The sequence below is a fragment of the Saccopteryx bilineata genome, chromosome 1, assembly GCF_036850765.1.
Source record: "Saccopteryx bilineata isolate mSacBil1 chromosome 1, mSacBil1_pri_phased_curated, whole genome shotgun sequence".
NCBI classification, from domain to species: Eukaryota; Metazoa; Chordata; class Mammalia; order Chiroptera; family Emballonuridae; genus Saccopteryx; species Saccopteryx bilineata.
This window is the reverse complement of record NC_089490.1, coordinates 97,990,447-98,004,531: the sequence shown is the minus strand read 5'-3', so window position 1 is coordinate 98,004,531 and position 14,085 is coordinate 97,990,447. Positions and strand designations below refer to the sequence as shown.

The following is a 14,085-nucleotide window of genomic DNA, read 5'->3' as shown; positions in this document are numbered from 1 at the left end:
GCAGTGGCGCAGTGGATAGAGCGTCGGACTGGGATGTGGAGGAACCAGGTTCGAGACCCCAAGGTTGCCAGCTTGAGTGCAGGCTCATCTGGCTTGTGCAAAAAGCTCACCAGCTTGGACCCAAGGTTGCTGGCTTGAGCAGGGGGTCACTCGGTCTGCTGAAGGCCCGCGGTCAGGGCACATGTGGGAAGGCAATCAATGAACAGCTAAGGTGTCACAATGAAAAACTGATAATTGATGCTTCTCATTTCTTTCCGTTCCTGTCTGTCTGTCCCTATATCCCTCTCTCTGGCTCTCTCTCTCTGTCCCTGTAAAAAATAAAGAAATGTTTAAAACAAAAACAAAAACAAAAAAACAACCTGAATGGCTCCGATCAACCAAACTAAATTACCAGATTTCTCAAGAGCCTTACAAAACTTTCATGTGTGTGCCTTTAAAAGCAAAGCAATAGTCTCTTTTTTTTTAAAGTAAGGCCTCTGAATGTTCATTTTCAAAGAGATAGCAACCCTTTCTAAGGCTAGAGAGAAAATTCTATATGGTTCTATTACATTCTCTGTGTGTATGCAAATACACTGCCCAGAATGAGAACCACTCGCGGGGGGGATATTGCGTCTGCTTCTCACCCAGCAGCAGCAGTCCCATTATTGTCTCCTGTGGCTGGGACAACTGGGCAAGGTGTGGATCCTGTCTCAGCTGCAAGCTGAGGACAAAGCACAGCAGCCACCAAGGCTACCTGAACATGTGGGCGTCTCTCCAGATGGTTCCCTCTGTGCTTCTGGAGGCAAGTGTGGCTAGGCCTGCTGTGGGACCTCAGCAGACAGTGGGGACATCCTAGACAGTGGGGACATCATCATCACCTGTTCTTCAGCTCCAACCCCTGCTGGCTCCGGCCACCATGGGCCCAGCCTTAAGATCTGGGCTTAAAGGGCACGATCATTGTAGATGAAATGAAGCGAGAAGTCATCAGTCCCAGCAGCAAGGCAGAGCCACACCAGTGCACCTCTCTGGCCTGGTCTGCTGATGGCCAGACCCTGCCAGCCATATCAACAACCTCATACAGGTATGGCAGGTGACCATCAGCACCCATTATAAATATACTGCTCACAAAAATGAGGGGATATTTCAAAATGAATATGAAGCGATAACATATCCCCCAATTTTTGTGAGCAGTATATATTCCAGAGCTCTAAAAATAAAAAATTAATAAACTGGCTTTCTGACATAAAAAGAAAACAAATTTTGTTAATTCTATTAAATTCAACAAGGGATAATAACACATAGTTAACAGAGACCTTTGCAAAAGTCTTAAAATATAACTATTTTGTACAATCTTCTGCCAGCACTAAAACTGTCAACGATGAGCCCACACCCCTGTGTCTCTGCCTGCTGGCCTTCTGCTCCATCCTGTCACTCCCCCCTGGTGCCCCCCATCGCTCTGATGCACTCAGCTGTATGCTGTCTGGGGTCACTGCCACCCTCCTCCCAGGCCTTGCTGCCTTGGCCTCTGCCTCAGCCAGCTTCTGGTGGGCTCGTGTGGGGATGGTGGCCCCAGATCCCAGCCTAGGAGTCACAGCAGCCTGTAGGAGAGAGAGCAACATCAAGAAGATGAGTCTGGAAGGTGGTGCCTGCCAGGATGATAACAGAAAGATTTACATGCACCCTGGACAAAGAATACCTGCCCATTGCTGAAATGGCTGAGTTTTACAAGACATCTGCAGAACTAGCTCTGGATGAAAATAGCAAAGTGTTGAAAAGTGGCCAATATGTCACTATGCAGATCATTTCTGGAACTGGAGCCGTAAGGATTGGAGCCAAATATCTGCAAAGAGTTTTTAAGTTCAGCTAAGATGACTCTCTGCCTAAGCCATCCCAAGGAAATTGCTCACCCGTCTTCAGGGATGCTGGCATGCAGCTACATGGTTATCTAGTTATCTATATTATGACTCAAGACTTGTGGCTTTGACTTCATAGGCACTAAGAAGGGTATTTCAGAAATGCCAGAGCAAAGTGTTCTCCTGCACAGCTGTGCCCACAGTCTCAAGAGAATGAACACCATCTTGAGCAGTGAGAGGAAATAGCAACAGTAGTGAGGAAAAAGAACCTCTTTGTGTTTTTTGACATGACCTACCAAAGCTTTGCCAGTTGTGATGGTAACACGGATGCCCAGGCTTATGTGGTGAGCATGTGGCAGCCCTCACTGCAGTCTGCAGAGATGCTGATGAAGCCAAAAGAGTGAAATTAGAGTTGAAGATCTTGATCTATCCAATGTGTTCCAGCCCTCCTCTCAGTGGGACCCAGACTGCCTCAACCATTCTGACTAGCCTGGATTTTGAAGATAGTGGTTGCAGGAAGTTAAAGTCAGGGCCAACATCATCATTAGCATCTGGACTCAGCTGGTCTCCAACCTCAAGAAAGAGGCCTCCTTCCACAATTGGCAGCACATTCCTGACCAGACTGGCATGTTTTGTTGCACAGGGCTAAAGCCTGAACAGATGGAGCAGCTGAACAAGGAATTCTCCATCTGCATGACAAGGTCAGCCACAACTCTGTAGCAGGGGTGCCCTCAGACAACTGGGCTACCTTGCTCATTTACCAGAACACCATGTGATTTCCCTGGTGAGAGGGAACAAAGACAACCTCCTGTCTTCAGCCTCCTCTGCTGTTGTGAGATTCACATGGAGGATGAGGAAGGGTGGATGGTAGTGAGCGGACCATTTCTTTTCACCACAGTGCTTAACACTCAGTGGTTGAATGTGTTTCTAAGAAAAGAACGTGAAATGGGGCAGAGGCATCCATGGCTGATGTCTGGCTCTAAACTGAACTCTCCCACATTCTTTTAACTCCAGCTTTTCCAAAAGAGTTTACACGTGCAAGAAAATCGCAGCCCCTACAAACCTGTCAATCACACCATGGCAATATTGCAGGAGCTTTAACTGAGACACATTATGGTGTTGGGGATTTCCTCTATAGACCCAGCATAGGAAATAGCCTATATTACAGGCTTTGTGGAAAAGACCTACTTCTAACAATAACAGTTCACCTGTTCTGTCCTCTCGTGACTGAACAATCTTACCAACAGAGAGTATTATAGAAGTTGTGTTTTGGAAAACCAGATGTTTTAATGTTTCTCTCTCCTCTCTTAGCACTTCTGTTCTCCTCCTTAGGCACAAAGGTTTATAACTAGTCTAGATTTTCATACTGTTCTACTACTTGACTGACCATCAACCCCATCCTCTTAGGATTTACTCATTTGAAGACTGAAAAACATAACCTACTATTCATCCGATACCCTCAGTTTTCTCTGCAAAGAATAGCAGAGAGTAGGCAACTGCCTTTTATTTTAGCATCCTCTCCAGTGAGTGGTTGTTTCCTGTTGGATTTTTGCCTCTGCCCAGTTGGACCTCACACTTTCATTCAGCATGGTGTTCGGTCACTCATCTCACGAGTCAGGCAATGCAGGGGAGTGTCAGGAAAGAGGTTATTCTGGGCTCTGGTTTTACCCAGTGTATGCTGCCAGCTGGGCTCAGGCTTCACCCTTTGGAAAGATGACCATCATCTGCTCTAATCATGTAAACTTATTACAGCCTGGTTTCTCAGTTACAATAAATTTACTGTAGGAACCTTCTCCCTTGGAAAAACAAATGAGAGAGAGAGAGGGTGTGCCCTGGCAAGGTTACTCAGTTGGCATTGTCCCCATACACCAAGCTTGTGGAATTATCCTTCATCAGGGCACACACAAGAATCAACCAATGAATGCATGAGTAAGTGGAATAAATCGACGTCTCTCTCTTTCTCTCTCTCTCTCCCCCCCTTCCTCTCTCTCTCTAAAATCAATACATTAATATTTTTTAAATTAAAAAACAGAGAAAACTGTCAATCTATAAAGAAGATCTGAATAACCAAGTAAAGGAGATTATATAGTGTTTTTTCATTTCATAAGGATGTCAGAATGAGAAGTTTCTATTCTAGAGACCCTATGGGATGAAAAAAGAACCCTCATTTCCTTTACTAATCTCAAGCTACTTTGAAATTGGAAGCAATTTCCTTTTAAAATAATACTAGTTTTGTGACTTCCTGCTCCCAGCTTTCATATTAATTTCAACTTCTGCAGCAATGGTGGTAACCCTACTGCCGTAACTATAGCATGTGCTGAAACCAGGCAAGATAGTCCCACAGGCAAGAAACAGACTGTGGTCAAGGCTATGTTGGCATCCAGGGATCCAGTTCCATGAGATCCTTGCTGTTTCTATTGTAAGAAAGGAAAGAAGGAGAAGGAGAAGAAGGAGAAGGAGAAGGAGAAGGAGAAGGAGAAGGAGAAGGAGAAGGAGAAGGAGAAGGAGAAGAGAGGAGAGGAGAAAGGAACCTGCAAGCGACTGGACCAGCAGAGGTTTATTATTATGATGATTGCTTAGTTGGGCAAATTGTACATTAAAAGTCTTTTGCCTCATGAAGAACATGGTAATAAGGTCAGTTGTCCTCCCATATCTGTGTATCTGTGAACATCATCCATTATAGGTATGTAGAAATAAATAACCGGATTTGTAAATTGTGCCTGTAGAATTGAAGGCAGCTTCTCAAGAGATGCTACTGTTTTACTAGTCAGCTTGCCCTAGGCATGGGTGTAGAAACCTGACTTTTGTTAGCACAGTTTTTCGTTATAGAAATCATTCTCAAAGAGTTGGTCCCTCAACCAGCAGCATCAGCGTTGCCCGGGGACTTGCTAGGCCCCACCCCAGACCTGCTGAATCTGACACTGTAGTGATGGGGCCCGGGAATCTGTGTTTAACAAACCCTCTGTGTGACTACAGTGCTTGTTAAAGCTTGAAAGCTGCTGCTTTATAAACAGCTGCAACTAATTTTGTTTTCATGTGCTATAATTTTTGATAGCTGAAGATAGAGAATTAAGGTAGTTAATGGAAATACTTTGTTTCCTAAGCTATACAAGATTTTAGGGTCATTTTCCTTTTTTGGGAGAAGGAAGTAGGAAAAGAGACAAAGTGGGAAAGAAGTCGACATCTTCATTTACCTTAAAACACTCCTGTGTCTTTTAAAAGAGTGTCCCCTTTTCCATGTTTGTCCTTATTAGATCTGTTTCATTTATCTTTTGTCAGTTCAACTTTTTGTCCCTTTTACTAAAAGGCAGAACAATCATTTGTTTTTGTTTTTCACTGGAGGGTAGAACACTAACATTGGAATCAAATAGACCCGGCTTTGACTTACCACCCCATTTACTAAGTTAGTCTCACTGAACCTCTGTTTCCTAAAAAGAAAAAAAAAAAAAGATGGTCATATCTATCTCATATAGTTATTGTGAGGATTGAAAATGTGATAACCAATGGCTAGGGCATGGTAGACACTGCTTACGGTGACTGCTGTTATTATAGTGTATAATATTATCTCAGCCACTTCCTCGTCTTCTTCCACATATTCTTCTACCCCAATAATGACAAAAATAAATTACAGCTTATGTGCTGCTTGACATGTGTACAGGGCTAGGGATTTCGTAGCAAGGAAAATGGAACTTTGACTCCACCCTGCTGGGATCCCAGAAATTATGTGAAGAGAAGATCTCAAGCTTCTTATCTTTGCAGCTGCACAGGACTTATTTAGTTCTTTTTTCCCTAGCAGCTGGTGATTTTTACAGCTGTTGAATGATGGATGATAAGAAGGAACATGGAAAGCTTTATTGTTTTACCAAAAGTATTATCCACTGGATAACACAGAAGCCTTAGAATAACACAAAGAAGTGTTTAAATATCTTGAGTTACACTTGTGCAGGTTTTTTTTTCTTTTGTAATCAGAAACTCAGTGTAAAAAGAGGTTCAATATTTTTACTGATGTGTTCAAATCTAAGAGGAACATTGAGACCTATGGAACCATGTAGTAGGGTTTGAGGAAAATGTTACTTAGCTGTCTAGCTGTGTCAGACAGGATTTTGAATCATTTTATACAGTTTCATGACAGGTTTAAGACCATCATTCTTACCTTTATAAAGAATTCTTTACTGTGAATATGCAAAAAGTAATAATTAGAAAGCTCTTGTCTCTTCCAGGTATTAGGGGAAAGAACAGAGGGTTTAAAAATAATAGTTATTACATAAGCATTTAAAAATATTTTTATATAGTAAAACATACACTCATGTTTGAAAATGAGCACCTGTAAATTAGTTCCATGTCTTCTCAGCAGAGTAAAAAATTATCATAGGTCACAAATACACAACAACTGGATAATGTGTTATCATCATTTTCTTTAATAGATGAGGAAGTGAGTCTTGGAAATGTTATCTGACTTCTCAAAAGTTAAGAAAGGGTACAGCCACAGTTTAAATTCACCTGTCAGACACTGAAGCCCATTCTGTCTTTGCTATTGTTGTGTTGTTAAAGATTTGGATCTAACCAGGGTTGATATTATGCCAAGAGCAGAGGAAAAAGAAGGGATAAAGAACAGGAGGGACCAGGGAGATAGGGATGGTCTCAAGGGCCTGATTATCATGATGGACTGCAGAATCTAAGCTGAGCACAGAGGAGAGTGAGGACACAAGAGAGCAGAGACAATTCCCACCACCAAAGGTCAGCTGTCTTAGATTTTATAAAGCCTTTTCTCATGCATTGTTTCGCTAGATCCTTACTACAACACTGGAAATAAGTATTTTTATTTCAATTATTCAGATAAGGGAAACTCAGATACAGAGAGATTAATTTACTCGCTTGAAGTCACAGTAATAGGACAATAATTCACAATCATTGCTGTACCCCCTCTTCCACCCCCAACAGGCTACCAAGAAAAAACTCTTATTAAAAAGACTCTTTTTTAAAGGGATAGGTAATCTATCCACGTCATCTACATTTTATTATGAAACCAGAAATTATGGTTGATTCTCTCTCTTCCCTTCTATTCAGTAACTAGTGAAATGACTCAGAGGGAAGAAAGAAGAAAGAGTCAAGAGATAATTCTGGATAATGTACAAAGTGAATAATTTAGAAGTGGCTCTCCTTTGGGGGGGTATATATCATCTTTGATGGATATTTTTGGATTAGGGAAAGGGATTTCTGGATCTGTAATCCTACTTTCATCTCTTGCCCTAAATAATTTTCACTGTGAATGAAAGACAGCAGCAATCCTAGTTATTTCATTTTGTCACTTCAGATCTGGCGGGATGGATACATGAAAGAGGGCACAACGTGGTTTTCTTAGTATTAACAAAAAATAGAACCTGACAACTTGATACTTTTAGTATGAGACTGTTCTCAATCCATTCCAAGCTCTTAACCAATGCTCCTGTGTAAGTATGGTATAGTTTTGCGAGCAGTCCTTTGGCAACGAGTAACGACAGATACCACAGAAGGTGAATAGAATGTTTTATACCTCATTTACTACCTCATGTTTCCCAGTAGAAGGGCAAGCCAGTAAAATATGTTCATGGATGGAAATTATTAGTGTTTTGACTGTAAAATTTCCAACTAATTTAGCCTTATTTTCTCTCTAGACAGTAAGACATGTTCTCCTTTAATGACAAAGGCTTCCTGAGATTGCTCTTTTGATTGGATGATCGGGAAACCATAAGACTTCAGAAAGGGAGGCATTACAAAATAATTTTGCACTTATGAAAGAAATCTCACTGAGGTTCTTTTTAAGGGCTCCCCAGAACCTTTAAATATTTATTTAAAGGCCTTTGACTATTTCACAGAGAGGTTAAAAGATAAAAATACATGAAAGCTAAAATGTTGGTGTTAGAGCTGACATCTCTGAAAAGAAAATATTTATATAAACCAACAGGAAAGTAAGGCTGATTCTCCAAATGTGATATTTGTACATTCAACTTTTCATGAACATGCTTTGCAGAATGTGAAACACATGTATGTTTAAAGTCAAAATTGAGGCATCATCAAAGTACAAAAATCAATTTCTTCAACAGGTTCAAACTGCTTGTTTTATAGATTTGAGAAAATATAAGTTAAATTTGACATTATTCTCACCATGAAGTGCTCCTTAGCTATTTCACTTTGCAATGTTTAAGTGAATATTTCCTTTTCAGTGTAGCAGTTTTGCGTACATCCTACAGATAGTTGGGAGCCTGGAGTCTGAGCTCTGGGTCAGGAAGCCTAGTCTCCCTATTTAACTGCTAATATAATGGGGTGAGGGGGAAGCTTCATAGAAAGAGAAAAGCTGGGGTTACAGATAGGCATCTCACTTCTGGTTCACAGCCCCAGCTCTCACATCTCTAAGGTATTTCATTTGTGTCTTGCCAATTTTGTAAGAGCTGGAAATGTACTTCAATTTTTCCTAAAACAATTACATTCAGTAGAAGATTAACTGTAATTTAAATCCTTAGTTCCTCTTCAAAGAATTTTTAGTGACCAGATATATAAGGTTAAAATACACACACACACACACACACACACATGTGTACATATACATCATAATTATTCCACTAGACAGAAAATTCACGGCTACTTCAAACAGTGAGAAAAACAAAGTCTGTTAATCTTGGCATTCAAAACCTTAATACTTTAATTGGAACTGTAGTTGTATTGGATCTTAGCAATATAAATATTTTTTAAAAGATTTTATTTATTTATTTATTATAGAGAGGGGAGAGAGAGAGAGAGAGAGAGAGAGAGAGAGAAGAGGGGAGGAACACATATCAACTCCCATATGTGCCTTGACCAGGCAAGCCCAGGGTTTTGAACCAGCAACCTCAGCATTTTCAGGTTGAGGCTTTATCCACTGCGCCACCACAGGTCAGGCAGCAATATAAATATTTTAATGGAAAAAAAATAGTACACCTCTGGGAATATAGAAGGACTATATTATTTGTTAACTCATTATAAGATTTTTTAAGTCATGGAATCTGATTTTTTTTTTTTTGAGACAGAGACAAGAGAGACAGAGGGAGGTACAGATAGGGACAGACAGACAGGAAGGGAGAGAGATGAGAAGCATCAGTTCTTTGTTGTGGCACCTTAGTTGTTCACTGATTGCTTTCTCATATGTGCCTTGATGGGGGGGAGGGCTACAGCAGAGTGAGTGACCCCTTGCTCAAGCCAGTGACCTTGGGCTCAAGCTGATAAGCCTTGCTCAAACCAGATGAGACCATGCTCAAGCTGGCGACCTCGGGATTTCGAACCTGGGTCCTCCATGTCCCAATCCGACACTCTATCCACTGCACCACTGCCTGGGCAGGCTGATATCTTTTTCGTTTTTCTCTCTTTAGATAGAAATAAAAATTAAAAAATGATGGTTTCAAAAAGTATAATTTAGCTTTAAGAGAACTCATATATTAGAAATAGAAAAAAAGAGATGTGTTCCACTATTAAATATTTTATGTATAATACAGACAGTTACAAAATTTGTAAGAGTAAATAGTAATCAAGTGTCCTTTCCTTTGCCTTTTATTTTTGCATCTCTAATGGCATGTGTCTTAGCTGTCTAAGTCAGCTCTCACAATTAATGAAGGGCAGTGGTTCCATTGTTTCCAAGATAAGGCCCTAATGGGCTTTACAATTAAAGAGAACTGTGATACTAGTATTTCCATATGCTGAATAGAGGCTAAAAATGGTAGTTATAGCCCATTAACCTTCTAATTCTTATTTGTAATTTAGTTCAATTCATAAATATAATAAAAAGGGAATTTAGCCCTGTTAGATTACACTTTGCCACCTAACTTCATTAACATTTTGCAAAGTAAGGAAATACTTAAATGTTAAACATTTAAATTATTAGTGGCCTTGACACAAAACCTCAATCATTTCTCTTCCTTTCCAGAACCCCCTATAAGGCAATTAAAACATTTACTTACCTGTATTTTAATTATTTGCTTACATATCTAACTTCTCTATTTGCTAAGCTGTCTGATTCTTTAATGGCAAATACTAGGCCATTCACAATGTCTAATATAAAATAGGTTTAAACAATCCTGGGTCAATATATAAATTAATTAATCAATGGCATTTAAAAAGTAAGAGATAGTGTTATTCACTTGATAATATTGTGAATAACATTAATAATGATTGCTCTTGATTGTCACACATCTACATACATCGTCAAACACATGGGGTCAGTATCATTATCTTTATTTTAAAGGTAGAAAAATATATCTTGTTACTACGGAATTTATCCAAGATTATTGAGACCAAGGATTAGAAACCTCATATATCTAACTCCAAAATTTATTCTCTTTATGTCACATTTACCCACACAATGCTAAGAAAAGAACCCAATTTAAAAATGGGCAAAGGTTTGAATGGACATTTCTCCAAAGAAGATATGCAAATGACCAATAAGCACATGAAAAGGTGCTTGACATCCTTAGTCACCAGGGAAATGCAAATCAAAACCACAATGAGATACCACTTCACATCCACTAGGATGGTTATAATAAATAAGACATAATAACAAGTGTTGAAGAACATGTGGAGAAATCAGAACCTTCATACACTGCTGATGGGAATGTAAAATGATGCTGCTGCTGTGGCAAGCAGTCTGGCAGTTTCTAAAAAAGTTTAATATAGTTACCATATGAGCCAGCAATTCTACTCCTTAGTATATATCCAAGTGAATTGAAAACCACTACACAAAATCTTATATGTGAGTGTTCATAACAGCATATTCATAGTAGCCCCAAAGTAGAAGCAACCCAGGGTCCACCAACTGATGAGTGAATGAATAGAAAGTGATACATACATCCATACAGTGAGATACTGTCCAACCATAGAAAGGAATGTAGCACTGATACATGCTACAATGTGAATGAACCTTGAACCACTGTGCTCAGTGAAAGAAGCCAAACCCAGAAGGCCACATATTGTGTTATTCCTTTTTAAAATCCCTTTTATATGATATATCAAACATAGGGAAATTCATAAAGACAAAGTAAGTTATGGTGTCTAGGAGATGGAACTCAGGAAGGAATGATGAGTGATTGTTTAATGGGCATGAGGTTTCTTTCGGGAGCTATGAAAATGCTCTAGAATTAAATGGAGGTAATGATTGCACAATTTTTTGAATGTACTAAAAATCACTGAATTGGATGCTTTTAAATTGTTAAAATGATTAATTTTCTATTATGCAAACATAATCTCAATAAGAAAAAAATCCGTAACTAAAAAACAAACAAAAAAAACCCATGGCTGATTATATAGGAATTTTACAGTATGAATATATTTCAAGTCCCAGTCATTAAGCTTACTGTTTTAAAGAGCAACAGCTTTCGATGGATGACTACTGAAGAACCCGTTCTTTCAATAACTGGCTATGGCTGTTTCATCTTCAGATAGATGATCACGGATTTGTTAATGACTGCATTCTGATAGAGTTGCCAAACAAGTGTAAGTTTTTCATAAATCATTATTGATCTTTCATATGAGGATACTCAAGAATGAATACTATGTTTTAAAAGGTTCACCTAGAAACAAGCAATTTTCCAATATAAAAAGAAGCATGTGAATGAATGAATCCAACAAAAGACTATGGAAGAAAACATGCCCTAGCAACTGGCTTCTTGTACTACAATCAGGGCTCATTTATCTTAAACAAGTCAACTTTTGTAACACCCTTTGCACTGTATAGAATACTGAGTGACAGTCAAACAGAGCTGTCAAGAAAAAAGTGGGAAATGTGAACTAGAATGAATAAAAAAAAAAACTTTGTAAGAGAATGCAAAATAGCCTGTGACAAAGAATTTTCCTTGAAAATAATCAGAAGCTATGTGAGCCCATTGAGCAACTGAATGTCAGTGGGGTGAAAAGTACTTAATAATCCCCCCCAGCATTTCTAATAGAATTTACCTGGCCCCAACTAATTATAAAAACCCATCTAAATCCTAAAAGACGTTGAACAAAACCCCACAAAAGTTCCTTCAATCTCGAATCAAACGCTGCTTGACAGATAACTTACAAAATGAGTTCTGCTAGTTTTTGTCTCCACTCCGTTTCCCAGGTTCTTGCCCCGTGGTTGTGTTAATAGTTTTAACAGCATATCAGACGTCCTATATTGTTAATTCCACTTTTGCTATTTCTTCCTAAAATTTTTTAAATTAAATAGGTACTAAGAAATTGACATTGGCACGATCCCTCTTTCCTTCAGTGAGGGTTTATTATGTTATTTTAGGTGTTTGTGGGAAGGAAAAAGTCCTATTGATGACATCACTGTTCTAAGATGGAGCCTTTAATATTTTAGGACTCTCTTGGAAGTTCAACTCCCGATTCTGCCACTGATTTGCATTGTGACCTTAGAGGAGTTTAAGTATAAAAAGACAAGTGCAAAGTGAAATTGTGAAAAGACTTAACTGAGATCAAATGAGCTGAGATAGAGTGGGTTGAATGACTATTAGTAACTGTCGTAGTCACTCAGCACAGTGACCAGGTAACAATTTTGTTTGAAAGAAATTTCAAATTAGCTGTATATCAAGATAGTTTCTTAAACAATATTATAGGAAACTCAAGGTCTGTCTATCGACAAGAACTGCAGCAAAACTATAATGATATTTGTCAATTGTCTCTTCCTCTATATCTTGCAGCTGAAGAAATTGTGGCTTTTATAGAGAAAAGAAGCTAATTTAATGTCTTAAGGCAAGTAAGTCTTAGATATACTGAAACAAACATCTTCAAGCAGAGTGCCTTACTTTATTGCCATTGTATACAAGCAAATCTGAAAACAAATTATGCACATAACCTATAATAACTCAAAGGATTTAGCCAAATAATTGTATGTATTGGGGGAGGGAAGCACAGTAGCCAGAAATAATTCTTAATACACACTGGAAACAAAGAACAAATAACAAACAGTTCTTTACAATGAAGTAAAGTAGAAAAAAAAAAATCTCGTAACTTGAAAATAGGATGATTGTTTCTAAATGTAATCTTCATAAGCCTCCTGGGCATTCCAATTTTCAGTTCAATGATGTTTGCATTTTTATAGCAGAAATATTTATTACAGTCAACAAAGTGCCCAGATGATACTGAAAAGAAGAAACTAGTAGAATTAGTCTTGGGAAAATTTAAGACATTCAGAACCCATTTAGCTTTATAAAGCATGTTGAAATTCCACTTTTAGGTTTATATCCTCAAGTAGTGTTGGTAGAAGAACTTTAGGGGAAGATAAGAAATGGCAGTGTTAAAGGATATATTTTTAGAGAGTGAAGTCATTACTCTTAAAGAGATACAAAATAAACATGTGTCAACAATTGTATTTAACTCACTATTAATGACAGACCAGTAAGACATTATAAAGGATTCAAAGGAAAATTCAAAGAACCCACAAGTACATAGGCAAATAAAGAATCCTGAAATATATAATATATTTCACAAATAGATGCAGAACAGGTCAATATGAAAGGCAATGATCAACTGCATTCTTACCAGACACAACTGATTTGCATTTCTATGGACAAAAATTATTTGCATTATTATTAATTTTTGACAACTTAGAGAGCTGCGAAATAGTTCAATGGTAATAAAAGGTAGAGATAACCCAGAAGGGTGTCCTAGACAGAATACTGTCATCTTTTTAGGGGGTGGGGGTATTTCAAAGTCTTTCACAACTTTTCCTAACAGAAAGGATATATTTGTTAATTAGGAAAACATGCAAAGAAGAATATTCTGATAATGTGTTACATGTGAACCTCTTACACCCATGGTTGTAAATAAAAATATCATAGTTTCTATGCTTGAACTCTCAAAAAGAAAGAAAAACTTGAGTTGTTCTAGGAAATCATTACTCTGAAGGATAATAGAATCCCACCTAAAGTTACTCAAGAACCTAAAATGTAAAGTAAAGTGCTCACTAACAAAAACATACTGTTGGGTTAATAGTAGATTTTAAAACAATAGGAATATTTTACAGCATTTTACTTAGCTTTAAAAAGTGATATAATTTTATTAACAATATTTTTAAACTCAAAAATGTTTGTGCAATTTATTTGAAAGGCCCAAGTTATGCTTTTCTCTGCCCTGGAGCAAGTTCTGACTTCCTTTCTGCTAATGGGTGGGCTTGGGGGTGGGGAGGGTGTTGTTTTTGCTTTGTTTTGATCTTGACTAATTATCTAATTTTCATAAAAAGGGCCATGATGAATGTTGAAAGATAAAC

General features: G+C 38.3%; 1 protein-coding gene and 1 pseudogene across 2 annotated transcripts in view; both read left to right on the top strand.

Annotated features, from left to right (window-relative positions):
- NTN4 (netrin 4) overlaps window positions 1-14,085 on the top strand; it is a 116,169-nt gene that overhangs the window by 44,051 nt on the left and 58,033 nt on the right. The gene's annotated exons all lie outside the window — the stretch shown is intronic.
- LOC136320987 (aspartate aminotransferase, mitochondrial-like) lies at window positions 948-2,552 on the top strand (annotated as a pseudogene).